General features: G+C 40.3%; 1 pseudogene; it reads right to left on the bottom strand.

The window, feature by feature from the left end:
* Nucleotides 1-1180: 1180 nt before the first annotated feature.
* Nucleotides 1181-6347, bottom strand: LOC107900306 (protein NRT1/ PTR FAMILY 6.2-like; annotated as a pseudogene).
* Nucleotides 6348-6626: the final 279 nt, after the last annotated feature.

Raw genomic sequence — 6626 nt, forward strand, 5'->3', positions numbered from 1 at the left:
GTGATTTTGAGAAGGTTTGTGAAACAACCTACAGAAGTCTAGTTGGTTGTCTGTTATATTTAACTGCCACTAGACCAGACATAATGTATGCTGTAGGATTGCTCTCAAGGTACTTGCATTGTTGCAATAAAAAGCATTTACAAGCTGCTAAGAGAGTGCTTAGATATGTCAAAGGCACTTTGAGCTATGGTTTAAAGTACAGCAAGGAAGGAAATCTGAAGCTGGTTGGCTACACTGATAGTGACTGGGCTGGCTCGATAGATGACATGAAAAGCACCTCAGGGTATGCTTTCAACCTTGGTTCAGCCATGTTTTGCTGGAGCTCGAAGAAGCAAAGTCTGGTGGCTCAATCTACTGCTGAAGCAGAATATGTGGCAGCTGCAAGTGCTGTCAACCAAGCCATTTGGCTAAGAAAAATCTTAGCTGATTTGAAAGTGCATCAAAAGGAAGCTACTGAGATCTTCTGTGACAACCAATCTTCAGTTGCAATTGCTAAAAATCCAGTGTTCCATGGAAGAACAAAGCATTTCAGCATCAAGTTGCATGTTGTTCGAGAAATGGAGCAAGCTCAGGAAGTGAAGCTGATCCATTGTAATTCTGAGGATCAACTTGCAGACATTTTGACTAAAGCCCTTAATGTCACAAGGTTCGAATGTCTAAGAAGGAAGCTAGGTGTTTGCTCCATGCAAACCAAGGAGGAGTATTGAAGCAATGGTTAGCATGTAGCAATCACATGTTTTATTATTATTATTATTATTATTATTATTATTATTATTATTTGGATGTAATGATGTAACTTAGTTGTATTCCAACTAAGTTTGTTAATGTAGTAGGTGGTGATTTATTTTAAGTGGATGTAATGATGTAACTTAGTTGTATTCCAACTAAGTTTGTTAGTGTAGTAGGTGGTGATTTATTTTAAATGGATGTAATGATGAAACTTAGTTGTATTCCAACTAAGTTGTCAAGTTGTAAGCTTGTATAAATAGGCTTTATGCCATTTTAAAAAAAATATGAATGAATTCAATCAAGATTTCATCCATATACTCTCTATTTTAGCTTTGCTTAAAATTTATTTCATTTTTCTTCTTTGTTTCTGCCGCAAGTCTCGATTCTTGCTCGGCAAGCTTTTTGTTGAACCTTGCTATTTGTTGCACTTAGCTCCAACACAGTTTCTTCTTTAAGGATTTGGCTTATACATTTTGGCGCATAGAAGAAATAACTCCAAGTTGATGAGGCATAAAACGGCTAAAAGTCTGTAAAATAAGTCGAGTCTGCCATCATTGATCCTATGAGCCAGCCAATCATGACCGTCATTCGTTCCAGTAACTTTCCTCACTATTTCAACTAGTATGGTGCTTAAAAACAAACCAAGAGAGATGGTTGCGAGGAAAAGTCCAGTACCTATTGCTTTCATCCCTCTAGGTGACTCTGTTATGAAGAAATCGAGCTGTCCTGCATAGATAAATGCATCTCCAATCCCGACCAAGATGAATTGTGGAAGCAACAAGAAGCCGCTCACCGGTAGGATTAAGGCAGTGGTTCTGCTGCTGGTTTTAGCGACAGACAACCTTTTCCTTTCTGCCAATGCTGCACCCACCATAGTATAATTGAGAACAAGAGGCCTAACCCGATTTTTTACGAACTTGTCAAACCTGAAAAGAGTGTATATGAACAACCAAAAACAGGATGGTGATAAAGTAATACACAAAGCAAACATGTTCACGATCAACAGGTCATCAGTACCATGAGAGTATCTTGTTTTCCTGAAGAGTGGCATAATCAGGTAGTCATAGATCTCAAGAGTGAGCATTATAGATCCAATCATGAAAACATTGAAAGATGCTGCTGGGTTTCAGAGTTTCCAATGGATCTCTCCATTGTTAGAGCTTGCTGGACTGAGAAGCTGACCATTTGTGCATTCACAGTCCAAAACATTATTGTTGTTGCCCAAATTGGCAGTACTCCAGTTAACATCTTAACTTCCTCTACCCTTGTTACTGAGCAAAGACTCCATGGATTCGGAGTTAGTGATGCTTCACTTGTTCTGTTGTCCTTGTTCGTTATGATAGTTGCCTTGTCCAAGCACCTGCCATCCAAACTTTTTATACGTCAATATAATTTTTGCAGTTTTCCCACAAGATCCTTTCGGATTAAGTCCTTACGATGCCAGCAAAACAAAGTCTACTGTTATGGATTAGGACCAGTTACCAATGAAACTCAATTCTTGACTACATACCTTAACCTATTTGTATGTGACAATCTTAGTTCCTGTGCAGGATCCTCGTATAAACGACTAATATCAGATGGAAATTTGACGTTCCTTTTCCTTATTGCAGCTACCAGAACTTGAAGAATTTGAATCACAGGGCTTCCCGGGGTCTCCTTGTACCTATACTTTTTAGTTCCTGATACAAAAACAAAAGCGGCGAGAAGCATAAAACCAGAGCAAATACCGTATCCCCAGCTTCGACCTACCTTGTCTTGTATATAAACCAGAACAGTAACAGCTAGCAGGGTCCCTATGTTGATAATCAAGTAGAAAACGTTGAAGAAGTCGCCATTTGCAGCTTTTCCTTCTCATCATTCTTATCAAAATTGGTCTGTTCCGAATCCAGAAACGCTTGACTTAATCCCACCAAGTCCTATTCCGTATAAGGATAGAGCAAAACTATAGAGACCCATTTGCAGGCTGTTGGCCTCTACACGCTCATTGGATCGAGCAGGGTTACAAGGCGGTGGACGCAACTTCGGCAGCCCTGTTGAGACTGCTAACAAGCAAGTACCCTAGTTCATCATAGCCGAGGTTGTACGCGCTATCAAGTAAAAGAATAGAACTCCGGGGAAAAATGGATCTCTCCATTGTTAGAGCTTGCTGGACTGAGAAGCTGACCATTTGTGCATTCACAGTCCAAAACATTATTGTTGTTGCCCAAATTGGCAGTACTCCAGTTAACATCTTAACTTCCTCTACCCTTGTTACTGAGCAAAGACTCCATGGATTCGGAGTTAGTGATGCTTCACTTGTTCTGTTGTCCTTGTTCGTTATGATAGTTGCCTTGTCCAAGCACCTGCCATCCAAACTTTTTATACGTCAATATAATTTTTACAGTTTTCCCACAAGATCCTTTCGGATTAAGTCCTTACGATGCCAGCAAAACAAAGTCTACTGTTATGGATTAGGACCAGTTACCAATGAAACTCAATTCTTGACTACATACCTTAACCTATTTGTATGTGACAATCTTAGTTCCTGTGCAGGATCCTCGTATAAACGGCTAATATCAGATGGAAATTTGACGTTCCTTTTCCTTATTGCAGCTACCAGAACTTGAAGAATTTGAATCACAGGGCTTCCCGGGGTCTCCTTGTACCTATACTTTTTAGTTCCTGATACAAAAACAAAAGCGGCGAGAAGCATAAAACCAGAGCAAATACCGTATCCCCAGCTTCGACCTACCTTGTCTTGTATATAAACCAGAACAGTAACAGCTAGCAGGGTCCCTATGTTGATAATCAAGTAGAAAACGTTGAAGAAGTCGCCATTTGCAGCTTTTCCTTCTCATCATTCTTATCAAAATTGGTCTGTTCCGAATCCAGAAACGCTTGACTTAATCCCACCAAGTCCTATTCCGTATAAGGATAGAGCAAAACTATAGAGACCCATTTGCAGGCTGTTGGCCTCTACACGCTCATTGGATCGAGCAGGGTTACAAGGCGGTGGACGCAACTTCGGCAGCCCTGTTGAGACTGCTAACAAGCAAGTACCCTAGTTCATCATAGCCGAGGTTGTACGCGCTATCAAGTAAAAGAATAGAACTCCGGGGAAAAATGGATCTCTCCATTGTTAGAGCTTGCTGGACTGAGAAGCTGACCATTTGTGCATTCACAGTCCAAAACATTATTGTTGCTGCCCAAATTGGCAGTACTCCAGTTAACATCTTAACTTCCTCTACCCTTGTTACTGAGCAAAGACTCCATGGATTCGGAGTTAGTGATGCTTCACTTGTTCTGTTGTCCTTGTTCGTTATGATAGTTGCCTTGTCCAAGCACCTGCCATCCAAACTTTTTATACGTCAATATAATTTTTGCAGTTTTCCCACAAGATCCTTTCGGATTAAGTCCTTACGATGCCAGCAAAACAAAGTCTACTGTTATGGATTAGGACCAGTTACCAATGAAACTCAATTCTTGACTACATACCTTAACCTATTTGTATGTGACAATCTTAGTTCCTGTGCAGGATCCTCGTATAAACGGCTAATATCAGATGGAAATTTGACGTTCCTTTTCCTTATTGCAGCTACCAGAACTTGAAGAATTTGAATCACAGGGCTTCCCGGGGTCTCCTTGTACCTATACTTTTTAGTTCCTGATACAAAAACAAAAGCGGCGAGAAGCATAAAACCAGAGCAAATACCGTATCCCCAGCTTCGACCTACCTTGTCTTGTATATAAACCAGAACAGTAACAGCTAGCAGGGTCCCTATGTTGATAATCAAGTAGAAAACGTTGAAGAAGTCGCCATTTGCAGCTTTTCCTTCTCATCATTCTTATCAAAATTGGTCTGTTCCGAATCCAGAAACGCTTGACTTAATCCCACCAAGTCCTATTCCGTATAAGGATAGAGCAAAACTATAGAGACCCATTTGCAGGCTGTTGGCCTCTACACGCTCATTGGATCGAGCAGGGTTACAAGGCGGTGAACGCAACTTCGGCAGCCCTGTTGAGACTGCTAACAAGCAAGTACCCTAGTTCATCATAGCCGAGGTTGTACGCGCTATCAAGTAAAAGAATAGAACTCCGGGGAAAAATGGATCTCTCCATTGTTAGAGCTTGCTGGACTGAGAAGCTGACCATTTGTGCATTTACAGTCCAAAACATTATTGTTGTTGCCCAAATTGGCAGTACTCCAGTTAACATCTTAACTTCCTCTACCCTTGTTACTGAGCAAAGACTCCATGGATTCGGAGTTAGTGATGCTTCACTTGTTCTGTTGTCCTTGTTCGTTATGATAGTTGCCTTGTCCAAGCACCTGCCATCCAAACTTTTTATACGTCAATATAATTTTTGCAGTTTTCCCACAAGATCCTTTCGGATTAAGTCCTTACGATGCCAGCAAAACAAAGTCTACTGTTATGGATTAGGACCAGTTACCAATGAAACTCAATTCTTGACTACATACCTTAACCTATTTGTATGTGACAATCTTAGTTCCTGTGCAGGATCCTCGTATAAACGGCTAATATTAGATGGAAATTTGACGTTCCTTTTCCTTATTGCAGCTACCAGAACTTGAAGAATTTGAATCACAGGGCTTCCCGGGGTCTCCTTGTACCTATACTTTTTAGTTCCTGATACAAAAACAAAAGCGGCGAGAAGCATAAAACCAGAGCAAATACCGTATCCCCAGCTTCGACCTACCTTGTCTTGTATATAAACCAGAACAGTAACAGCTAGCAGGGTCCCTATGTTGATAATCAAGTAGAAAACGTTGAAGAAGTCGCCATTTGCAGCTTTTCCTTCTCATCATTCTTATCAAAATTGGTCTGTTCCGAATCCAGAAACGCTTGACTTAATCCCACCAAGTCCTATTCCGTATAAGGATAGAGCAAAACTATAGAGACCCATTTGCAGGCTGTTGGCCTCTACACGCTCATTGGATCGAGCAGGGTTACAAGGCGGTGGACGCAACTTCGGCAGCCCTGTTGAGACTGCTAACAAGCAAGTACCCTAGTTCATCATAGCCGAGGTTGTACGCGCTATCAAGTAAAAGAATAGAACTCCGGGGAAAAAAAAAGCAAGATGCTTTAATTAATTACCACTGCATTAATCACAGCAAAAATGGCTATGGTTCGATATCGAGTTAAGAAAGTATCTGCAAGAATCCCTCCAAGCAAGCATAGCATATATGATGTGCCCCCAAAGTTTGTACTGATATTTGAAGAAGTAGCACTAGACAAATGCATTGTGCCAACTAAATATGTCACCAGGTTCACCACAATTGCCATTGTTGAAAGTCTCTCAGATAATTCAACTCCTAAAAAGAGTAATCATAGCAATTACAGTTAATTCTCATGTGTGGAAATGAAGTCATTGGAGTGCTCAGAAAATGAAATATATCATCAATGTCAAAAGATCAAATGGCGACCAAAACATGAAATTTACAGCATATCCATAGTAACACATACAAAACCACTGCATGCATTAATCTGGAAAATGGAAGTATTTTGATTATAGAGTACGTAGAGAACTAGTGAAGAAATTCCACCAGAGGCGGTTCTATCAGCAGGGTTTCCCTTGTAGTCAATAGCATCGGAGACAAGTTGCCTTTGATTTTCTTCCATGAGAAGCTTATCAAATGGTGAAAAGAATGATAGAATTTACTGAAGAAAATGCAAGAAGAAAGGCAGCATTGGCATTGACTAGAGCTGGTGTTTATATTGTTCCAAGATCAGTTGAGGCATGTAATACTTGTTATCACATCATGCATGGGAGCATATATCTCTGAGATCAGGTCTAATGAATTATTTTCTTTATTTTTTCCAAAAGTAGGGAAAAATCATCCATTTAAGGAAAGAATTACAATAGGGAGGAGATTCTTGCTAGATGAACGCTTGCTTCCT

Source organism: Gossypium hirsutum, chromosome D06, assembly GCF_007990345.1.
Source record: "Gossypium hirsutum isolate 1008001.06 chromosome D06, Gossypium_hirsutum_v2.1, whole genome shotgun sequence".
Classification (NCBI taxonomy): Eukaryota; Viridiplantae; Streptophyta; class Magnoliopsida; order Malvales; family Malvaceae; genus Gossypium; species Gossypium hirsutum.